The sequence below is a fragment of the Cherax quadricarinatus genome, unplaced genomic scaffold (assembly GCF_038502225.1).
Source record: "Cherax quadricarinatus isolate ZL_2023a unplaced genomic scaffold, ASM3850222v1 Contig734, whole genome shotgun sequence".
NCBI lineage: Eukaryota > Metazoa > Arthropoda > Malacostraca > Decapoda > Parastacidae > Cherax > Cherax quadricarinatus.
The window spans coordinates 82,915-105,000 of record NW_027195760.1 but is presented as its reverse complement, the minus strand read 5'-3'; the positions used below and the strand labels follow the sequence as shown (position 1 = coordinate 105,000).

Genomic DNA, 22,086 nt, shown 5'->3' with positions numbered 1-22,086 from the left:
AAAGCTCATAGAACAGGGAGAGAGAGGGCCTACTAGCAGTCAGTGAAAAGGCGGGGCCAGGAGCTATGAATCGACCCTTGCAATCACAAATAGGTGAGTACAAATAAGTGAGTACCTACACACACACACAGGGCATGCACTGACAGGTATGGAAGCTCAGCCTCTGGAGGACTGCCATTAACCACCCACAGACCACCCATGAAGCCCTAGCCTTCCCTCCCACCCAGACACAATAAGCCAAAACAGACCATACTCTACACTCCTCCCCACACCCACAGTCCCCATTTTCCCCAGCTCAGGTATCTTTCTCACACCTGTTTCTTACTCTAACCTCTAGATCCCATGTTGACCCTCACCCCAACCTCCTCGCTCATCCCCATCCACATCCAGCATCCTGACCCGCTCCAGGGCAAAAATCCCACCTCATTCCATATCACCAACCGACTTCAACCTCTTCAACCCCCCTGACTCGTGGGCAAGGACCAGAAAACCAGGAGCGTGTGAACCGGAACACAGTAATGAAAGGAAGCTGAAATAATGGTAAACCAATGCAGATAGAATAATTAATAAGAGTGACGAGTGGCATGAACGATTAATGGAGGCATTCAAAGACATTACTGCACTCACAGAGACAAAGCTCACAGATAAGATAACAGATGCAATCTTCCCAGCTGGATATCAGATTTTCAGGAAAGACAGAGTAGGATGAGTAGCACTGCTTGTCAGAAACAAGTCGAGTTTAAGGAGATGGGAGGAGTGGACAAAAGGGAAGCAAATGACTACATAAAAGGCGGGAAACCAGAAACATGAAGGTCTAAGATGTTGTAGATGGTCATAGTGAACTTCATGTACCAACATGTAAGAGATATAACCAGAAAGAGAGAAAATGAATCAGCAGAGCTGCCTTTGTATTCACCCTAACTGGTTCTGACATAGGCCTCTTGATGCTAGCGATCACATGGTTCTGAGTTTCGAATACCTTGTAGTGTTAACAGTGGAGAGTGAAACAGCATGAGAAGGATGTAAGAAGCCAAACTTCAAAAGGACTACACAAGCATGAGGCAATTCCTGCTCGACGTGCAGTGGGAGAAGAATGGTGGAGCACCTAGAAAGGAGTGGGTTAATATCTGACAACTAGAACGGCTTTAGGGAGAGAAAATTCTGCGTCTCAAACTTACTGGAGTTCTACGACAAAGAGAGGAGAGAGAGGGGAGGGGGTAGAAAGCATTTTATTGGAGTGTAAGAAGGTTTTTGACACATTACCGCATAGAAGACTAGTATAAAAGCTAGATGAGCAGGCAGCAATAGCAGGGAAAGCCCTACAGTGGATAAAGGTATACTTGACAGGAAGGAAACAACGGGTGATGTCCGTGACGAAGTGTTAGAGTGGGTGTATATGTCGAGTAGATTTCCACAAAGGTCAGTCCTAGGGCCTGTGTTATTGTATAAGTGAGTGACATGACAGAAGGGATAGAATCAGAAATATCCGTGTTCACAGATGATGTTAAACTAATGAGGAGAATACAAGCAGACGAGGACCAGGAAAGGCTGCAAATGGATAAGGGAAGGCTGCAGGTTTGACTCTTGGAGTTTAACGCCACCAAGTGCAAAGTTATGAAGCCTGAAGAAGGATAAAGAAGACCGTAGGCGGAGTACAGGCTCAGGGGTAAAGGCTTCAAACTTCATTCAAGGAGAACTTTGGGGTGAGTATCATACTGAGCATGTCACTTTAGGCGCACATCAACCAAATAACTGCTGCAGCATATGGGCGCCTTGTAAATCTATGAACAGTTTTTCGACGTCTAAAGAAGTCATTCACTATACTGTACACCGTGTACGTCAGGCACATACTGGAGTATGCAGCACCAGCATGGAACCCACGTCTAGTCACGCATTTCTAGAAATTGGAGAAAGGGCAAATGTTTGCAACGCGGCTAGTCCTGGAGTTTAAAGGTATGTCCTGTAAGGAGAGGTTAAGGGAATTCAAGCTGATGACACTGAGCAAGAGGTCTACTGGGGACATGATAACAATATAAACAATGCTGAAAAGGAAATGACAAGGTGAATAGGGATAGAATTTGAAAGATGGGAAAGAAACACGAGGGCACAGTTTAACCTGAAAACTCAGATGAGTCACAGAAGGCTTACCATACATCCCTTTATGACCGGGATTGTCCCTGTCTGAAATTCTTGTCCCCAAGTCCCAATCAGTTTATCATTTTGTTCCGGACAGAAACATCGCTGATGAACAATGTAGCGATTGATTTGAGAAAATAAAAAATAAACCATTACTAAGAAAGGTTCATTCTTGTGAAAAATACGAATTGTTTTCTGAAGAGTGATTCCATACTTTATGTTTGTTCTTTTTCAGTCTGTAGTCCTTAACTGACGAATTGGTATTTGTTTGTATTAAAAAATATACCTACTTCATATTTCTTGCAGATATTTTTTTCAATATCATAAAACTGTTTCTGTTTGAGTCAAAGAAATTGTGGTAAGCCTAATCATAGGAATGTCAGGAAGTATTTCTTCAGCCTTTGAATAGTCAGGAAATGGAACAAAATAAAAAGTGAAGTAGTGGATGCAGGATCCTTACATAGCTTTAAGAAGATGTATGACAAGGTTCTTGAAGCTAGGAGTAACCCTAGTAGCAATAAGCGAAGAGGTGGAGCTAGGAGTTGTGAATCGACCTCTGCGATCACATGCAGGTGAGTACACACACACACACACACACACACACACACACACACACACACACACACACACACACACACAACACACACACACACACACACACACACACACACACACACACACACACACACACACACACACATACACACACACACACACACACACACACACACACACACAGCACCAGTTTGGAATCCACACCTGGTCAAGCACGTAAAGAAACTAGAGAAAGTGCAAAGATTTGCAACAAGACTAGTCCCAGAGCTAAGGGGTATGTCCTACGAGGAGAGGTTAAGGGAAATCGACCTTACGACACTGGAGGACAGGAGAGATAGGGATGACACGATAACGACATACAAAATACTGAGAGGAATTGACAAGGTGGACAAAGACAGGATGTTCCAAAGATGGGACACAGCAACAAGGGGACACAGTTGGAAGTTTAAGACACAGATGAATCACAGGGATGTTAGGAAGTATTTCTTCAGCCACAGAGTAGTCAGGAAGTGGAATAGTTTGGGAAGTGATTTAGTGGAGGCAGGATCCATACATAGCTTTAAGCAGAGGTATGATAAAGCTCACGGTTCAGGAAGAGTGACCTAGTAGCGACCAGTGAAGAGGCGGGGCCAGGAGCTAGGACTCGACCCCTGCAACCTCAACTAGGTGAGTACACCCGCACCGGGTCAAGCACGTTAAGAAATTAGAGAAAATGCAAAGGTTTGCGACAAGGTTAGTTCCAGAGCTAAGGGGAATGCCCTATGAAGAAAGATTAAGGGAAATCGGCCTGACGACACTGGAGGACAAGAGGGTCAGGGGAGACATGATAACGACATATAAAATACTGCGTGGAATAGACAAGGTGGACAAAGACAGGATGTTCCAGGGAGGGGACACAGAAACAAGAGGCCACAATTGGAAGTTGAAGACACAAATGAGTCAGAGAGATATTAGGAAGTATTTCTTCAGTCATAGAGTTGTAAGGCAGTGAAATAGCCTAGAAAATGACGTAGTGGAGGCAGGAACCATACACAGTTTTAAGACGAGGTTTGATAAAGCTCATGGAGCGGGGAGAGAGAGGGCCCAGTAGCAACCGGTGAAGAGGCGGGGCCAGGAGCTAAGAATCGACCCCTGCAACCACAAATAGGTGAGTACAAATAGGTGAGTACACAGAGGATTCATACAAAGCGTTAAGAGCAGGTAAGATAAGGCCCAGGAGGCTAGGAGGGAGTGAATCTTGCAAGCGGCAGGACAAGGAGCTGGGACTCGACCCCAGCAGCCACATTTGGATGAGTATATACAAAAGTAACATAGCCTACTGGTTCTTATTTAAAGGCAGTCCTACTTACTGTAATAATGTTGGTAGAAATACCGACAAGTGCAATTAATGACATTTTATTGTGGCAACGTTTCGCTCTCCAGGAGATTTGTCAAGCTGTTACAAACAATACATGAACACAGATGGATATATATACCTATACATACCCTCTGTGTTCCTATCACACGAACACCGAGCTTTGTCAAGCTGTCCAGGAGCTTTGTCAAGATTCTGGAGAGCGAAACGTTGCCACAATAAAATGTCGCGTTAGTTGCATTTGTGTTTTTTTACCTAACAATCCAACTTACTCATGAGCACAATAAAATTTTAAATCTGAGGAGCAGCCTAACCCAAGACAGAATTGAAAGAGTTGCAGGAGGTGAGTTGCACTCTCTATATATAATTATAAATGGCCTAAAGAGCAAATTAGATGAAGAACGAGAAAGAAAATTTAATTCCCCTAAGCAGAAAACTAAGGTGATGTGCAATATAGCAAAGGAGGAGCTTGTGAAGCATGCGAATACCACTACTATGGTTGCATAAAGAACTTGAGGGTTTGTGGATTTTTTTTTATAATTTTACAAAATTCATCATGTGTAAATATAAATAATTTAATAATTGCATATTAAAATGTGATGCTGATATGACCCTTCAAGAAATTTTGTGAAAGTTGAGACACATGTGCAACATCTGGATATCTTTATTGTAGACGTTTCGCCATCCAGTGGCTTTATCAATACAGATTCTAGGACATAATTAGAAGACAGTAGAACTATGTACAAAAGATGAGGTAATCAGTCCCTCAGCCTACTTCCATTGGGGAATCCCACCTACCAGTGACTATGTCCTCGTCTGCTACACGTCCCTATCCACTGACGCCTGTATAACCGCCAGTCTTCTTGCCTTTGCTCCAGATTCTCCACCACCACAATGCTGTCAACACTAACTCCAAGGCTGAGGAACTGATTACCTCATCTTTTGTATATAGTTGTACTGTCTTCTAATTATGTCCTAGAATCTGTATTGATAAAGCCACTGGATGGCGAAACGTCTGCAATAAAGATATCCAGATGTTGCACATGTGTCTTAACTTTCATATTGTCGGTATTTTATACCTTTCTTGCACAAGAAATTTTGTGTGAAGAAGGGAGTGCAGCGGCCGTGGAGTGATACAGAGGGTAGTAGAACGTCATAGTGAAAGGGAATGTGCGAACACTTGTCGGTTAGTGGCGGCGAGGAATCCGGCATCATCGAGGCCATAACTGGGTGTTTCGGTCGGAATTTGTAATAGGAACCCATGTTAATGTCCCCTGCTGAAGAATTAGGACAGGAAATTTGCGGGACCTCCAGAATTACATATGGATAGTGGAAAATAAGGAGACTACACCATCACTCACAGAGGGAAGTACGCCATTTAGATTTCTCGCTGACCAGTATAGGTTTCTATATGTTAGGTAGGCGTTGTTGTGTGATCCAACTACAGTAATTAAATGGTAACTGGTAATACAAATTCGTTTCTAATACCACTATTGTATTATATGTGTTGTACAATAATTATATTGTGTGTACCCAGCAAGCAAAATAATGTACAGTCCACACTATTTTATAATTTACCATTATTGATATTAATGTTTAATATTGTAATTATTGATTTAATGTCAGGTCAGGCTTTTTTGTGAGAGTGGTTGGAGTGGGCATCGAAGGAGTTGTCATGTGGGTTTTCGATACGTGGATGGGTAAAAATACTCACGTAGGCTGATAGTACGTATAATATATAACGGGAAGTATGGAAAGCGCCAACAGCCGACTTGTCTCTCTCTGCTGCCTAACTACGACTGACTCACATACAGGGTGAGGGTGTTTGAAATCCTGCTATGGTCAGCAGCAATATGAATACAGTCAATGATTCACACAGACGGTTGGTAGTGAGTCATCTACTGGTACACTGGTTACTGGTAACTGGTTGCTAGAAACTGGTACTACTACTGAGAGAGTGACAGTCCAGTGACCTACTGTCCCACATACCCCACCCAAATTATTCACATGTAATAATTCAGGTAATACTCTGTAAACCTCATGCAGGAAATTTCTCACATAATTAATTAATCCTTTTGGTTCCTAACGAACTCGGATATGTAATCAGGGGGAATTTAATTTAATTAATGATTTTATTGAAAGAAATGGGTTGTTGGGTTCATATATAATTGAAGAGAATTTAATTAATTAATGGTGTTTGTGTTGTGGATTATAGTTGCCACAATTAACTGAATTTGCATGCCCAGTGGGGCTGGAATTCTATTTCTTATACATTTGTAATATTAATAGATTTGTGTAATTATTATGTAAATTAATTGCTGAGCTCAGCTGGGTTAGGACTGTAATTGCTGTAAAGTTAATTTGCTAAGCCCACTTAGGGCTAGGAATGATAATTGCCTCCCTTCTGATTATAATAATAATAATTATAAATTATTTGCTAAGCCAGGAAATATTTGGCTAGGATATTTGGTGCATATTGTAATAAATAATTCCCAGTGTCTCATATAATTTGTACAACCAGTGTTCATTAATTGAATCTAACACACAAGAGCCTTGGATGAGGTTAATGTAATTAATGCAAATGGAAAATCCATGGGTATTGAAGCTATAAAGGCATCATTAAATGCACAAAAAGGTAATGTGACCAGAGCATATAATAAATGCCTGGACTTGGTGGCAGAGGAAATTGTGAATAAGGATAATTTAGAATTATATTTGGAATCATTAGAAAATAGGTATGTGTCATATAAATTGTAATATAAAGAATATGAAGGAGATCTGTTGGTGAACTGTGCACATGATAATGAAAGGAATTGTTAATTAATCAGAATTATGAGCTAGAAGACAAAATACTATCGTGTAAAAGTGAGGTATTAAATAGAATGAAATGTGTAAATACTGCAGTTGACCAGTCTAGTAATGTAAATGCCAGGTCTTTGTCCAAACTCCCAGAGTTATGTCTACCAACATTTAGTCTAGGAGACAGATGGGAGGAATTTTGGTCAGTATTTAAGGCTGCGGTGTATGTGAGGAATGACATAGCAGATGTCACAAAATTATTTTATCTCAAAGGGCAGGTCAGAAGCGATACTTATGACCTGATTCAAGGATTCCAAAATATAGACTTTAGTTGCCTAAAGGCAGTTGACTTGCTAGAGGTTACCTATGTTAACAGGGAGCAAAGTAGGTTAGACCTAGTAAATATTGTGATTAATTTAAGAACTCCAGAACACAATTACCATAATTTGCAACAATTTAGGGTCAAATTAGAAAGCACTTTTAAGCCCTTGAGTAATGGGTTTGATTTGGGGGAATCAGACTGGATAGTAAGTGCTGTCTTGCAGAATAAATTGAGCAGCAAGTCTATAGAGTAGCTATCTAATAAATACCACGAAGGTTATTTTGTTCTGGAGGAAATAAGATTAGGTCTACAAGAATTAATTGTTCAATCACAGACAAACCAATCAAGTACTTCTATAAACGTAACATATGATGATTCTGATGTATCTCTTTGGTCTCACACAGAAAAAATTCCTAATATTAATAATAATCACAATTCATCCCATGAAAAGGGATGTATAAGCACATATCAAGTGGCAGGAACCAAAAATAAAAGTTCTCCAAACCAAATTAAGAGAAATAAGTACCGTAATAAGAGTGGCCCGGCTAATAATGGGCAAGTCAAGCAAAAGAGGGATTGTCTTTTTTGCAAGGGTACTCATTTCTCCAAGAACTGTAATGCTTATGATTCATGGGATGTTAAGGTGCAAAGATTAGAAGAACTTGGCAGATTTATCAGATGTTTAGGCAGTCATAATGTAAAGAATTGCTATGCCAGACTAAATAATTGCTATCAATGTCACAAAGGAAGACATCATGTATTAATGTGTAAAGGTTTAAATAGTAGTAGTATTAGTAATAATAATAATAATAATAATAATAATAATAATAATAATAATAATAATAATAATAATAATAATAATAATAATAATAATAATAATAATAATAATGTTAACCCTGACACAGCTGTTACTAATGTATAAATTGCAGCTAATATTAACTATAATGGCACAGCTGAAGTAGCCTTATTCGGAATAAACGGCGTAAATAAAAAAATGTAACTGCATTACAGGACCAAGGATTAAATGCACATCCATGAAACATAGTTGTCTTAATGGTATGAAAGGTTTCTGCCAGATAAAAGGGCCCAGTTGTACGACACTGAGTATGTAAATGTCGGACTGGGTAATGAGAGAAAATGTGTCAGTGCAGTTATAGTAGATAGGCTCCCAAAGAAAATCTCTTCAGTTGAGCTTAGCGAAGCTACTGGAAGGCTTTCACAAAATGGTGTAAAATTGGCACCTTCTTGTGCAAATAATGAGTCAGTGCCAATAAATCTTCCAATATGGAGTGATTATTATGCTTCATTTGTAAAAGTTTGCTAAGGAAATGTTGTGTTATTCTTCTAAAAGCAACAGAATGTCATGTAATGTATGGTAAGCTTTCTCGTACTAATATTGAAGGACTTGAGGAAAAAATAAATACAGTCACTGTGTGTTATGCTCATGAAAGAGCGCCCAAGTATAAATATTCTTCCATAGAGGATGCTGTTGAGCCAGTGTATAAATTGTGGGAACTGGACAGCATCGGAATCAATGTAAACGAAGAAACTCCAGATGATTCCTTTACTCAGGAACAATACCTGAAGAATGTTAAATAGGAATCTGAACAATACTGGATGAGATTCGCGTGGAAGCTGTATCATCCAGAATTGCCTACTAATTATCGAATTGCCTATGGGCAAATAAAGGCTCTGCTCCATGAACTGAGTAGGACACCAGAATTATTGACTGGATATAATCATATAATTATTGAACAGCTAAAGAATAAATTCTTAGAGGAAGTACCTCCAGAGCAGACAAAAATTTATGGTCATTACTAAGAATTGTTTTTAATTGTAATGAAAAAAGTAGTAAAAATATACCAAGTTTAAATGACTGTTTAATGACAGGTTTGTCGTTGACGGAAAAATTAGGGTTAAAAATTATGCCTTTACGGCTGACATAAGTAAAGCTTTCCTTCGAGTTGGTTTTTTAGGAGGCAGACCGGGACTGTACCAGTTTCTTGTGACATGGGAATCCTAGTGACCCACTTAGCCCTCTGAAAACTTTTCGCTTTAGGAGCGTATTATTTGGTGCTACATCCAGTCTGTTCCTCCTTCAAGCGACGGTAATGCACACCTTGGTTTAGAAAGACACGTAAGCAAACACTATAACATATTTATTAGAAAACGTTTCGGTCCTGGGACCTTGATCACTTCTAACATACAGAGGTAGAAAGACATTATATATAGGCGGAGAGTGAGATGTGACGCACGTGACCTGAGGAATGTCATAAGAACATAAGAATGGAGGAACACTGTAGAAGGCCTACTGGCCCATGCGAGGCAGGTCCTTATCAAAACAACCTCTGCCTATGATGAGGACCAGTAGACGATGAAATCATGTGACTCCTGTGTTGTTGGGTTGGTGCTGCTTAAGTATCATGTATGCCAATGTTTTTGAAATTTTGTAGTTTCCAGTGTTGCGTTCTATAGTGTCGGTGACGGTGATTAGTGAGGCTTCTAGGCACCGTCGGCGTCTGAGGTCTGGTTCGGTGAGAACGAGTTGTGCCTCGTTCCAGTTCATCAAATGCCCCGTGGAGTCTCTGTGGAGGACACAGGCGTACCTTACATCGTCTCTGTTAGAGGCATTTCGATGCTCATTCAGGCGGACTGCAAGATCTCTGCCTGTCTCGCCTACATATTTCTTGGGACAGAACCCACAGGGGATAGTGTAGACGCCTGCTGTAGAAGTTAGAGGTGTGGGGCTGCGTTTAGTAGTGAGGTCTTTGATAGAGGATGTGTTTATGGTGGAAACGTTGATGTTACTCATAGCAAGTGCCCGGCGAGTATTCGTGGCAACATCGCCACATGGGAGTACTATGAACTGTTTAGGGGGCTGTTCCATGGGCGGTTTGTTGAGGATAGCTTGTGCCTTGAGTCTGCAATCTCGGATGAAGAAAGATGGGAACTGAAGACGTGTAAAGGCTTGTGTTATGTAAGTGCATTCTTCTTCTAGAAAACAAGGGCTGGAGATGCGAAGAGCTCTCAAGAAGAAGCCAATGAGGACTCCTCTCTTAGTGCGGGTATCTTGGTGTGAATAAAAGTGTATAAGATCGTCCTTGTTGGTAGGTTTTCTATACACTTTGAAGAGAAGTTTGTCACTGTCGGGAGATCTGCACAGTAGAACGTCGAGGAAAGGAAGTTTGCCATCATTTTCGAGTTCAAGTGTAAACTTTATTGATGGTTCAACTGCATTGATCTTGTTGAGAAGGGCCTGGATATTGAGACGTCTTGGATAGAAAACCAATATATCATCAACGTATCTTAGCCAGGTAACGGTGTTGGGAATGAGGGTGCTGAATTTCTCTGTCTCCAAGTTTTCCATGAAGAGGTTGGCAAGCACAGCACTGAGCGGGCTGCCCATTGCCATCCCAAAGCATTGTTTGTAACAGTTGTCCTGATACTTGAAGAAGTTGAAATTAACACACAGTTCCACTAGATCGATGAAATCTAGAAGAGGTAAAGGGAGGTCGTGGTTTTCAGTGAGCCTCTGTCTCAGAATGTTGATTGCAGCGTCAGTAGGAACGTTGGTAAAGAGGGCTGTGACATCGAAGGAAGCCATGCTTTTGTTTTTGACATTCAGGTTGGAAATTCGGGAGAGAAGGTCACCTGAATGTTTGAGGTGGGCTTGACTGATAGTGCCCAGAAGCGCTGAAAGGTATTTGGCAAGGTGGCCAACACATACCAGCCTGTATCAGAATCAGTGCTACTTCAAAGTACCCAGACTTTCCTTCAAAAGGCTCGTAGCATCTTACGAAAATCAGAACAAGGCAAAAAACTACTTAAACTTTTACCAGGTCAACCGAAACCAGCACGCCTGTATGGCCTTCCTAAGACACACAAACCTGGCATCCCACTACGGCCTATCACTTCGGGCATAGGGAGTGCACCACACAGACTAGCCGGCCACCTTGCCAAATACCTTTCAGCGCTTCTGGGCACTATCAGTCAAGCCCACCTCAAACATTCAGGTGACCTTCTCTCCCGAATTTCCAACCTGAATGTCAAAAACAAAAGCATGGCTTCCTTCGATGTCACAGCCCTCTTTACCAACGTTCCTACTGACGCTGCAATCAACATTCTGAGACAGAGGCTCACTGAAAACCACGACCTCCCTTTACCTCTTCTAGATTTCATCGATCTAGTGGAACTGTGTGTTAATTTCAACTTCTTCAAGTATCAGGACAACTGTTACAAACAATGCTTTGGGATGGCAATGGGCAGCCCGCTCAGTGCTGTGCTTGCCAACCTCTTCATGGAAAACTTGGAGACAGAGAAATTCAGCACCCTCATTCCCAACACCGTTACCTGGCTAAGATACGTTGATGATATATTGGTTTTCTATCCAAGACGTCTCAATATCCAGGCCCTTCTCAACAAGATCAATGCAGTTGAACCATCAATAAAGTTTACACTTGAACTCGAAAATGATGGCAAACTTCCTTTCCTCGACGTTCTACTGTGCAGATCTCCCGACAGTGACAAACTTCTCTTCAAAGTGTATAGAAAACCTACCAACAAGGACGATCTTATACACTTTTATTCACACCAAGATACCCGCACTAAGAGAGGAGTCCTCATTGGCTTCTTCTTGAGAGCTCTTCGCATCTCCAGCCCTTGTTTTCTAGAAGAAGAATGCACTTACATAACACAAGCCTTTACACGTCTTCAGTTCCCATCTTTCTTCATCCGAGATTGCAGACTCAAGGCACAAGCTATCCTCAACAAACCGCCCATGGAACAGCCCCCTAAACAGTTCATAGTACTCCCATGTGGCGATGTTGCCACGAATACTCGCCGGGCACTTGCTATGAGTAACATCAACGTTTCCACCATAAACACATCCTCTATCAAAGACCTCACTACTAAACGCAGCCCCACACCTCTAACTTCTACAGCAGGCGTCTACACTATCCCCTGTGGGTTCTGTCCCAAGAAATATGTAGGCGAGACAGGCAGAGATCTTGCAGTCCGCCTGAATGAGCATCGAAATGCCTCTAACAGAGACGATGTAAGGTACGCCTGTGTCCTCCACAGAGACTCCACGGGGCATTTGATGAACTGGAACGAGGCACAACTCGTTCTCACCGAACCAGACCTCAGACGCCGACGGTGCCTAGAAGCCTCACTAATCACCGTCACCGACACTATAGAACGCAACACTGGAAACTACAAAATTTCAAAAACATTGGCATACATGATACTTAAGCAGCACCAACCCAACAACACAGGAGTCACATGATTTCATCGTCTACTGGTCCTCATCATAGGCAGAGGTTGTTTTGATAAGGACCTGCCTCGCATGGGCCAGTAGGCCTTCTACAGTGTTCCTCCATTCTTATGTTCTTATGACATTCCTCAGGTCACGTGCGTCACATCTCACTCTCCGCCTATATATAATGTCTTTCTACCTCTGTATGTTAGAAGTGATCAAGGTCCCAGGACCGAAACGTTTTCTAATAAATATGTTATAGTGTTTGCTTACGTGTCTTTCTAAACCAACTTGTCGGTATTTATTACCAAGGTTTATACCAATGCACACCTTAAACTTACGGGAAGTTCACTGCGTGACGTCAACTGAAGAGAAACTGATGAGGACCTATGATGAGGCTAATAAAGTAAAGCAAAGTGCAAATATGCCTTTGAGGGAATGGAACAGCAATTCATCCAAATTAAAGGACAAAATAAATAATGATTACCCTGGAGTGTAAGTGCCTAAATGTAGTAATATGTTGAGATTAACCTGGGATATTGAGGAAGATTTATTTTTAAAACCTAATAATTATGGTATGTCCAGTAACTTAACAAAAAGAGTCTTTCTTGCTAAAGTTTCCAAATGTTTTCATGCATCCTTTACAATAAGAGGAAAATTGTTAACTCAAGAAGTATGGAAACTTTAATGTGCTTGGGATGAAACCCTACATAAGAACATAAGAACGAAGGAACACTGCAACAGGCCTACTGGCCCATGCGTAGCAGGTCCATGTGTCACCCCGGATTACACCAATGACCCACCCCCGGATTAGCCCAATGACCCACCCAGTCTGGTCATCTCCACTCAAGGATGGAGCATTGCACCAGACCCAGCAGCACAAGCTAGTCAGGTCCAACTCACACCAATCCACACCCACTCATGTATTTATCTAACCTATTTTTAAAACTACACAACGTTTTAGCCTGATTAACTGTACTCGGGAGTTTGTTCCACTCATCCATAACTCTACTACCACACCAGTACTTTCCTATATCCTTTCTGAATCCGAATTTTTCCAACTTGAAACCATTGCTGCGAGTCCTGTCTTAGCTGGAAATTTTCAGCACACTATTTACATCCCCTTTATTTATTCCTGTTTTCCATTTATACACCTCGATCATATCCCCCCTAATTCTATGCCTTTCTAGAGAGTGCAGATTCATGGCCCTCAGTCTATCCTCATAGGGAAGATTTCTGATACATGGGATCATCTTTGTCATCCTCCTTTGTACGTTTTCCAGGGCATTTATATCCATTCTGTAATACGGTGACCAGAACTGAGCAGCATATCTAAATGAGGCCTAACCAAGGATATATAGAGTTGAAGAACAACCTGAGGACTTCTATTATTTATACTTCTAGATATGAAGCCAAGAATTCTGTTAGCTTTATTGCGAGCACTAATGCACTGTTGTCTTGGTTTTAGGTTAATGCTAACCAGAACTCCTAAATCCTTTTCGCAATAGGTAGTATTAAGATCTACATTATTTAGTTTATATGTGGCATGGTTATTTAACTGTCCAACATTTAGAACTTTGCATTTGTCAATATTAAACTGCATTTGCCACTTCTCCGACCATTGCGTCAGTCTATTCAAATCATCCTGGATTGCTCTAATGTCCTCATTAGAATGAATTAGACGGCCTATTTTGGTGTCATCAGCAAATTTGCTTATGTCGCTATTTATTCCCTCATCTATGTCGTTTATGTAAAGTGTGAACAACAACGGGCCCAACACTGACCCTTAAGGAACACCGCTTGTGACGTGCCCCCATTCTGATTTCTCCCCATTTATGCAAACTCTCTGCTGTCTATTTGTCAGCCATGCCTCTACCCAGGAAAAAAATTCTCCTATTCCGTGTGCCCTAAGTTTCCTCAATAGCCTCTGATGTGGAACTCTATCGAAAGCCTTACATAAGTCCATATACACAATATCATATTCATTACCATGATCTACCTACTCAAACACCTTAGTGAAAAAAGTTAGTAAATTCGTAAGACAGGAACGCCCCTTTGTAAAACCGTGTTGAGAATCATTAATCAATCTGTGCCTGTCAAGATGGCTACGAATTGCTTCGGCAATTATTGATTCCATAAATTTTCCCACTATGGAGGTAAGGCTTATTGGTCTATAGTTCGAAGCCAAGGACGTGTCACCTGCCTTGTAAATAGGTATTACATTTGCCATTTTCCACTTATCAAGCACTATGCCATTTTGTAGTGATATGTTAAAAAGATTAACCAAAGGTATGCTAAGTTCCTCTTTACATTCCTTTAACACTTTACATTCCTTTAACACCATTGCAAACAGTTCATCAGGACCTAGGGATTTGTTAGGTTTTAGTTTCTCTATTTGTCTGAGGACCATGTCACTAGTTACCGCAATCGTACATAGTTTATTATCATCCTGTTCTACATAATCTCTTATTTCAGGAATATCGCTAGTATTTTCCTGGGTGAAAACTGAGAGGAAGTAGGTATTTAGAATTTCACACATATCCTTATCACTGTCAGTGATTTGACCAGAGTTACTCTTAAGTGGGCCAATCTTGTCCCTAATCTTACTTCTGTATACCTGAAAGAACCCTTTTGGGTTAGTTTTTGAATCCCTTGCTACCTTAGCCTCATAATCTCTTTTTGCTTTTCTTATTCCTTTCTTTATTTCTCTCTTTAATTGAATATATTGATTTCTTAACTGCCCATCCCCTCTTTTGATACGCCTATATATGCCTCACTTTTGACCAGTGAGATGTTTTAATCTATTGTTCATCCATTTGGGATTATTTTTGTTAGATCTAATTTCCCTACTCGAAACAAAAGTTGTCTGGGCAGCTAGAACTATGCTCTGAAAAACGTCATATTGACAACCAACATATTGACCCATAGTTAGGACATCCCAATTTAGCCCACCCAAGTAATTTTTCAGTCCCATGAAGTCGGCCAAGCGAAAATCTGGGACAGAGATTTGATTGCAGTTATCTGGGTAATTCCATGATATATTGAAACTAAGTGATTTGTGATCACTCTCCCCAAGCTCATCATTAACCTCAAGATTATTAATTAGTGAATCTTTGTTGGCAAGAACCAAGTCAAGCAGATTGTTTCCTCTAGTTGGTTCTGTCACAACCTGTTCTAAAAAGCAATCCTGAACTGTATCAAGAAAGTCACTAGACTCAAGATTTCCTGTCATATTGTTCCAATCAATTTGTCTAAAGTTAAAATCTCCCATTATCACAACATTTTCATATCTAGATGCCTTATGAATTTCGTCCCATAACAGCTTACTGCACTCCCTATCAAGGTTTGGAGGCCTACAAATCACACCCAAAATTAATTTGTCACGACCCTCGAGAAACTGAAGCCAAACAGATTCTGTGTTCGATGTTTCTAATCTTATATCATGTCTAAGACAACAATTTAAATTTTCTCTGACATACATCGCAACACCACCACCCTTCCTGTTGACCCTATCAGTGTGGAATAGTTTATAACCCTGTATGTTGCATTCAGAAGGCATTTCTCTATCTTTCAGGTTGAACCAGGTCTCTGTTATACCAACAATATCTATAGTACCTACACTTGCAAGTAATCTTAGCTCATCTATCTTATTTCTTAGACTCCTACTATTTGTATAGTAAACCTTAAGGGAGCTAGTCACTCGTTGCCCTCTACTATCTCTCTGTTTGTTGATCAATGGATTTGCCATTGCTAGCAACTTTATTTTGAATATTGTCTTTTAAACATATCCCTGAGGTATCCCAGTAATAACTGCTGTTTTTAACCCTAATGCTGCTGCCTGATTGTTTCCCACAAACACCCATACCTCTATATCTATCAGTTTAAATTCCTAGACAAGTCATTAATAGACAAGAATTAATAGGTGATTATGTAAAGATACCAATGTTGAAATTCCCACGTAATGTAGCAAGTCGAGATGGTGATAATATATTACATATCTTTTTGCGATGCTTCAGAATTGGCGTATGGAGCAGTCGCTTATATTCAGTGTAAAAATTTTATTTCTTTTGTCATGTCTAAGACTAAAGTGGCTCCAATTAAAGCGCGTACATTGCCTCTATTGAAATTAACAGCCATTTACATACGTGTCAAATTAGCTAATTATGTAAGAGATAAATTAATTGAGATAAATATTAGCGACACTGTGATTTAATCTGATAATGAGGTGTCCTGACAATGGATTCGTAATGGTAACATTAAGATTGTGTACGTACAAAACAGTAGCTGAAATTAATCAAATGCAAGAGAAATATATGAGTTTAGGTCAACATTTAATCATATACCTGGTGATGAGAATTCAGTTGATTTCTTGTCACGAGGTTTGACTTATGACAAATTTGTGAATACTGTATCATGCTTCAAGGGACCAAATTGGTTGGAAAATAAAATTAATTGGCCTTGCTGAAATTAGTGACCACTGCTCCAATAATTTGTCCCTCATCGGCCATTGATATTAATAGGTATTCTTCCTTACCCAAACTAATTAATGTAACATTGCTAGTGTTTAAATATACAAAGAAAATGAATATTTTCTATAATTTTCCACGTCCTCTGAAATACTGGATTCAGAAGGTGCAAGAAGAAATCTTTGTAGATGAAATTAAATTGTTGTTAAAAGGAAAAATTGTAAAAAGTTCAATAATAGATAAATTAGGGTTGTATTTAGTTGATGTAATTAAATGTATGGATAGGTAATATGCTGAATTGTCTAAATATGTAATGTATCCTATCTTTATACCAAAACACATTCTCTGATAAATTTAATTATAAATGTGTGTAAAAACTATAAAACAAGGTGGAGTACAAAAAATCATTTCAATTAATTAAGTCGTATATCAACAATCTCCGTGTGGCCGCAATGGGGAAAATTTTGTTTACAATTTTCCAAATTTAAACTTGTATAAATATGATTAATATAATAATTTTATACTAAAATGTGATGCTGATTTGACCCTTCAAGAAATTTTGTGTGAAGGAGGGTGTGCAGCGGCCGCGGAGTGATGCAACAGGAGGACACTATAGTGAATTATTGTGTGAACACTGGTCAGTTAGTGGTAGCGAGTAATCCGGCGTCATCAAGGCCATAATTTGTAATAGGAACCCGTGTTAATGTCCCCTGCTGAAGAATGGACAGGAAATTTGCAGGACCTCGAAAATTACGTGTGGATGGTGGAAGATAAGGAGACTATGCCATCATTCACACAGGGAAATATGCCATTCTTCTTTCATTTAGATTTCTTGCTGGCCAGTGTTGGTTTCTATATGTTAGGTAGGCGTGATCCAACTATAGTAATTAAATGGTAAGTGGTAATACAAATTTCTTTTCTAATAACACTATTGTGAAAAATAATGTATTTTCCAAAAAAAAAAATCCAGCATAATTTTTATGAAAATTAGTGTAATACATTGTATTTAATAAAATTTAATTTGTAAACGAAAAATGAAACCAGCGACTGGGAGAAGCATTGTTGGAACCAGAGTCGACTTTGTTTTTTGAATGTGGTACAGGCAGGCTAATGTAATGTGCTTAATTTTCGTCGCTCTAGGGCAGTGGTTCCCAAACTTTTTCAGCTTGTTACCCAATTTAACATGCCACATAAAGCATGTTACCCCTTTCACAAAATGTTGTTATTATTGATATATATGGCTAAACGTGAACGTATACAGCCTCGCATACTCTGCTAATCCTAGCAAAACCATTGAAAACGTAAGAACCACACATACATTATATATAAAATTAATAATAGCTACAAATTCACAGTAACAGTGGGTAAATACTAACTATATACTGCACAGGGCAGTACACATACATACCAGCTTATGTCTACCTCGGCTGATGCTCACAGATAAACTGACAGTGTGAAATAGAGGCAGCCTCAGGAAGTGAGTGACGCGTACTGGACAGGTCGATCTGGGCTACTGAGTGACTTTTGTCCTGAAGCATACTTGTCAAAATACTTTTGGGTTTCCACACACTTAGCTATATATTTCTTCTTTTCTAATACTGTATATTAGTTTTTGATGTTTATTGTTATTTGGTTTAACTTTATTACTTACTTATAATAGGTTTACTTTACAACTTCATATACTAAGACAAAGTTAACAATAATCCTCATACCGGGTACCGCATTGTTTTCTTGATTTTCAGAATTCATAACTTTTTTTCTGTCACCCCTCCATTACCCCCCAAAAATGGTTAAATTACCCCCAGGGGGTAATTTACCCCTAGTTTGGGAACCACTGCTCTAGGGGTTATATTGGGCTTAAAACCTCTCAAATAGGAGCCGAAATTGTTGGATGTGCAGTCCTGCATAATTTGAGCATTAAGCAGATGGACAGGACAGCTCCAGGAACCCCTGCTATGTGTCTGTGTTTATGTTTAGAAGTTCTGGCCAGAAAATTCTTCATAAATGTAGACAGGGGTGGTTTTTGAGTATGATACACAGTAATCTCCAGACAAGTTGGTGAGTGTTATGATTATAAATTCTCCTTCTGTTATATAAATGTGTATATGTAATCATTTATTAATTTTAATATACAGTCCACAAATTTATATTAAATTTTACCAGAATTTTTGGTGATGTACATTTCATTTGCAATTAATATAGGACTAGAGCAACTTGTGGAGAGATAGATTATGGTAGGTATCGACATTTTTGCAGCCTAGGTGTCCCAAAATTCCTACTTGTCTATGTATCTTTGGCAAATAATAATTATCTTTGTTACCATTTACTGGTATGTATCTAATGAGATACATCAAGGTAAATTTAATTTTCCACAACTGTTGTGTTAAATGTATTGTACAATAATTATATACTGTGTACCAGCATATAATTATTATAATATACAGTCCACACTGTTTTATAATTTACCATTATTGGTATTAATGTTTAATATTGTAATCATTAATTTAAAGTCAGGTCAAGCTTTTTTGTGAGAGTGGTGATGGACATCGACGGAGTGACAGTCCTGTGACCTATTGTGACGAAGTCCCACTTACCTTATCCAAATTACTTACATGTAATAATTCAGGTAATTCCCTGTAAACCTCATGTAGGTAATTTCTCAAAGGATTCGCAGGAACAGAATACACTGAACAGATGCAATTTTTTCTAAGGACTGGGAGGTACTTCAGCAAGAAACAACATCCATGCAGCTAAACGTCTGGACACACCTGACTCCTTCCCCTGTAATGATACAAATACCAACCCCAGCCCTGCCTATCCCGCTCCAGCCAGATACTCAACAAACATAAATATTGGATCACGATAACCAAAGCATGGTAGAGGAAAGAAAGGTCAAAATATGGTACACAAATGTGGATGGACTATTAAACAGAAGTGATGAGTTTATAGAATGGATAGCATAGATAATCCCAAACATTATAGCTATCATGGAGACAAAACTACCTGAAATGATAACTGATGCCATATTCCGAGCAGTATGCAAGGTAGCAAGCAAAGACAGAGGGGGATGAATGACTGGTTTTAAAGAACTAGTGGGGTTTTGAAGCAATAATGACAAATAAAATGAGCCAATTGATTATATACATATATATAGTGGGGTACAGTCAAGGCTGCGAAACCCAGGGTGGTGGTAGCAGTGATTTACAATCCGCCATCAAGACAGGAATATAAAGAGAACGACACAACAATGATTGACACCTTAGCAGAAGCAGCAAGAAGACCTTATAGGGCTAAAGTGAACTTATTTATCATGGATGATTTTAACCACAAGAAATTTCATTCAGAGAACTGATAACCACATGGCGGATCTGAAACATGGATAGCTACGATGATGGAGGCAATTAGGGAAAATTTTTACGTCAGACACGACAAGAGAGAGAGAGAGAGAGAGAGAGAGAGAGAGAGACGACCCAGCAAGACTCTGGATCTGACACAAGTAAAATACAATATGAGAGCCCACTGAGTGCGAGTAACAGCTGGCAGAAACTAGTACCAGCTGGCGGCAGCTGGTACTAACTGGTAGCTGCTGGTAACAGCTGGTGACAGCTGATAGCAACTGGCAGCAGCTGGTAGCAACTATACTTCATTTGTTACCTGTACTGCTCTGTATTCATCTTTTGTTTATTCTTTCAGTTATTCTCTGTTTTTAATTCCTTGAGACTAGCCCATCACTGGGACTCTCCGCACTGTTGGATAACACCAGGAGCAAACAATAACACGACCAGTGTGTTAGGTAAGACACATATGCAACAGTTAGGTATCTTTATTTCGAAACGTTTCGCCTACCCAGTAGGCTTCTTCAGTCGAGTACAGAAAAGTTGATAGAAGCAGAAGATACTTGAAGACAATGTAATCAGTCCATCACCCTTAAAGTTTTGAGGTGGTCAGTCCCTCAGTCTGGAGAAGAGCATTGTTCCATGGTATGAAACAATATGGAGATGAAGTGACAGGATGGAGCTTTATATAGCGCCAGGAGGTGAGACGTAGGTCACTAGGAGAGGTAAGAACTCAGATGTTGGGAGGACAGGTCCCTCTCAAATCCAGCCGTTCTCACTAGTATTTTATACCATTTTTTTGTTCAATCTGTCTGACACTGCAACACAAGGGTATCTTGGTACAGACCTACAATCAACTTCGACAAACCTCTACTAGTGAGAACGGCTGGATTTGAGAGGGACCTGTCCTCCCAACATCTGAGTTCTTACCTCTCCTAGTGACCTACGTCTCACCTCCTGGCGCTATATAAAGCTCCACCCTGTCACTTCATCTCCATATTGTTTCATACCATGGAACAATGCTCTTCTTCAGACTGAGGGACTGACCACCTCAAAACTTTAAGGGTGATGGACTGATTACATTGTCTTCAAGTATCTTCTGCTTCTATCAACTTTTCTGTACTCGACTGAAGAAGCCTACTGTGTAGGCGAAACGTTTCGAAATAAAGATACCTAACTGTTGCATATGTGTCTTACCTAACAACCTGTCGGTATTTTATACCATTTTTTTGTTCAACACGACCAGTCGTCCCCAACACTCCTCATTTCATTTGTTCGCCTCGAAAATCACATAACCTAGCAGTGGTGCTCATATGATAATATACTCCCAAAGAAGTTACGTTAAAGAAACTTCATGCCTCCCAGATATTGAAAATAGGTATCAAATATGAAAAGCATCCTAAAATTAAACAAATAGGTTACCTTGAGAGTGATGTCACTGTTGCTGTTGAACTGCACTCCAGAGTGCGTCACGTTTAAGTGCGTGTGCTATGCGAGCTTATGCAAGTGCAAGTGTATAACGGCGCTTGCAAGTAAGTGTGTGTGTGATCTTTGAGCGTATTTGAAAGTAAGTGTGAATGTGTTTGAGTGTGTGTACGTGTGGCTAGAGCAGCGCCGGGGAGGAGAGGAAAGCAGGGTGTGTTCAAGTGGATGCTCTTCAAGTATATATATACATGAGTGCAGGTGGCAAGGCTCTGAGGTCGGGGCGGCATCACATTATATAGAGCGCCTCCAGCATCACTTCAGACACCATCACTCATGTACTCAAGCAGCACACACACGATGGCGCAACCCGTCAGTTAGTGAGAAAGACAGTGTTTGCAGTGAAACCTTTATTAAGACGTTTAGTCCAGGACTGGACTCAA

General features: G+C 40.0%; 1 protein-coding gene across 2 annotated transcripts in view; it reads right to left on the bottom strand.

Annotated features, from left to right (window-relative positions):
• Positions 1–21,875, bottom strand: part of LOC128689256 (uncharacterized) — a 52,525-nt gene extending 30,650 nt beyond the window's left edge. For both annotated transcript variants that reach the window (XM_070080637.1, XM_070080636.1), the window contains exon 1: positions 21,644–21,875. The gene's annotated coding sequence lies outside the window, so the exon portion shown is untranslated. The remainder of the gene's footprint in view (positions 1–21,643) is intronic.
• Positions 21,876–22,086: the final 211 nt, after the last annotated feature.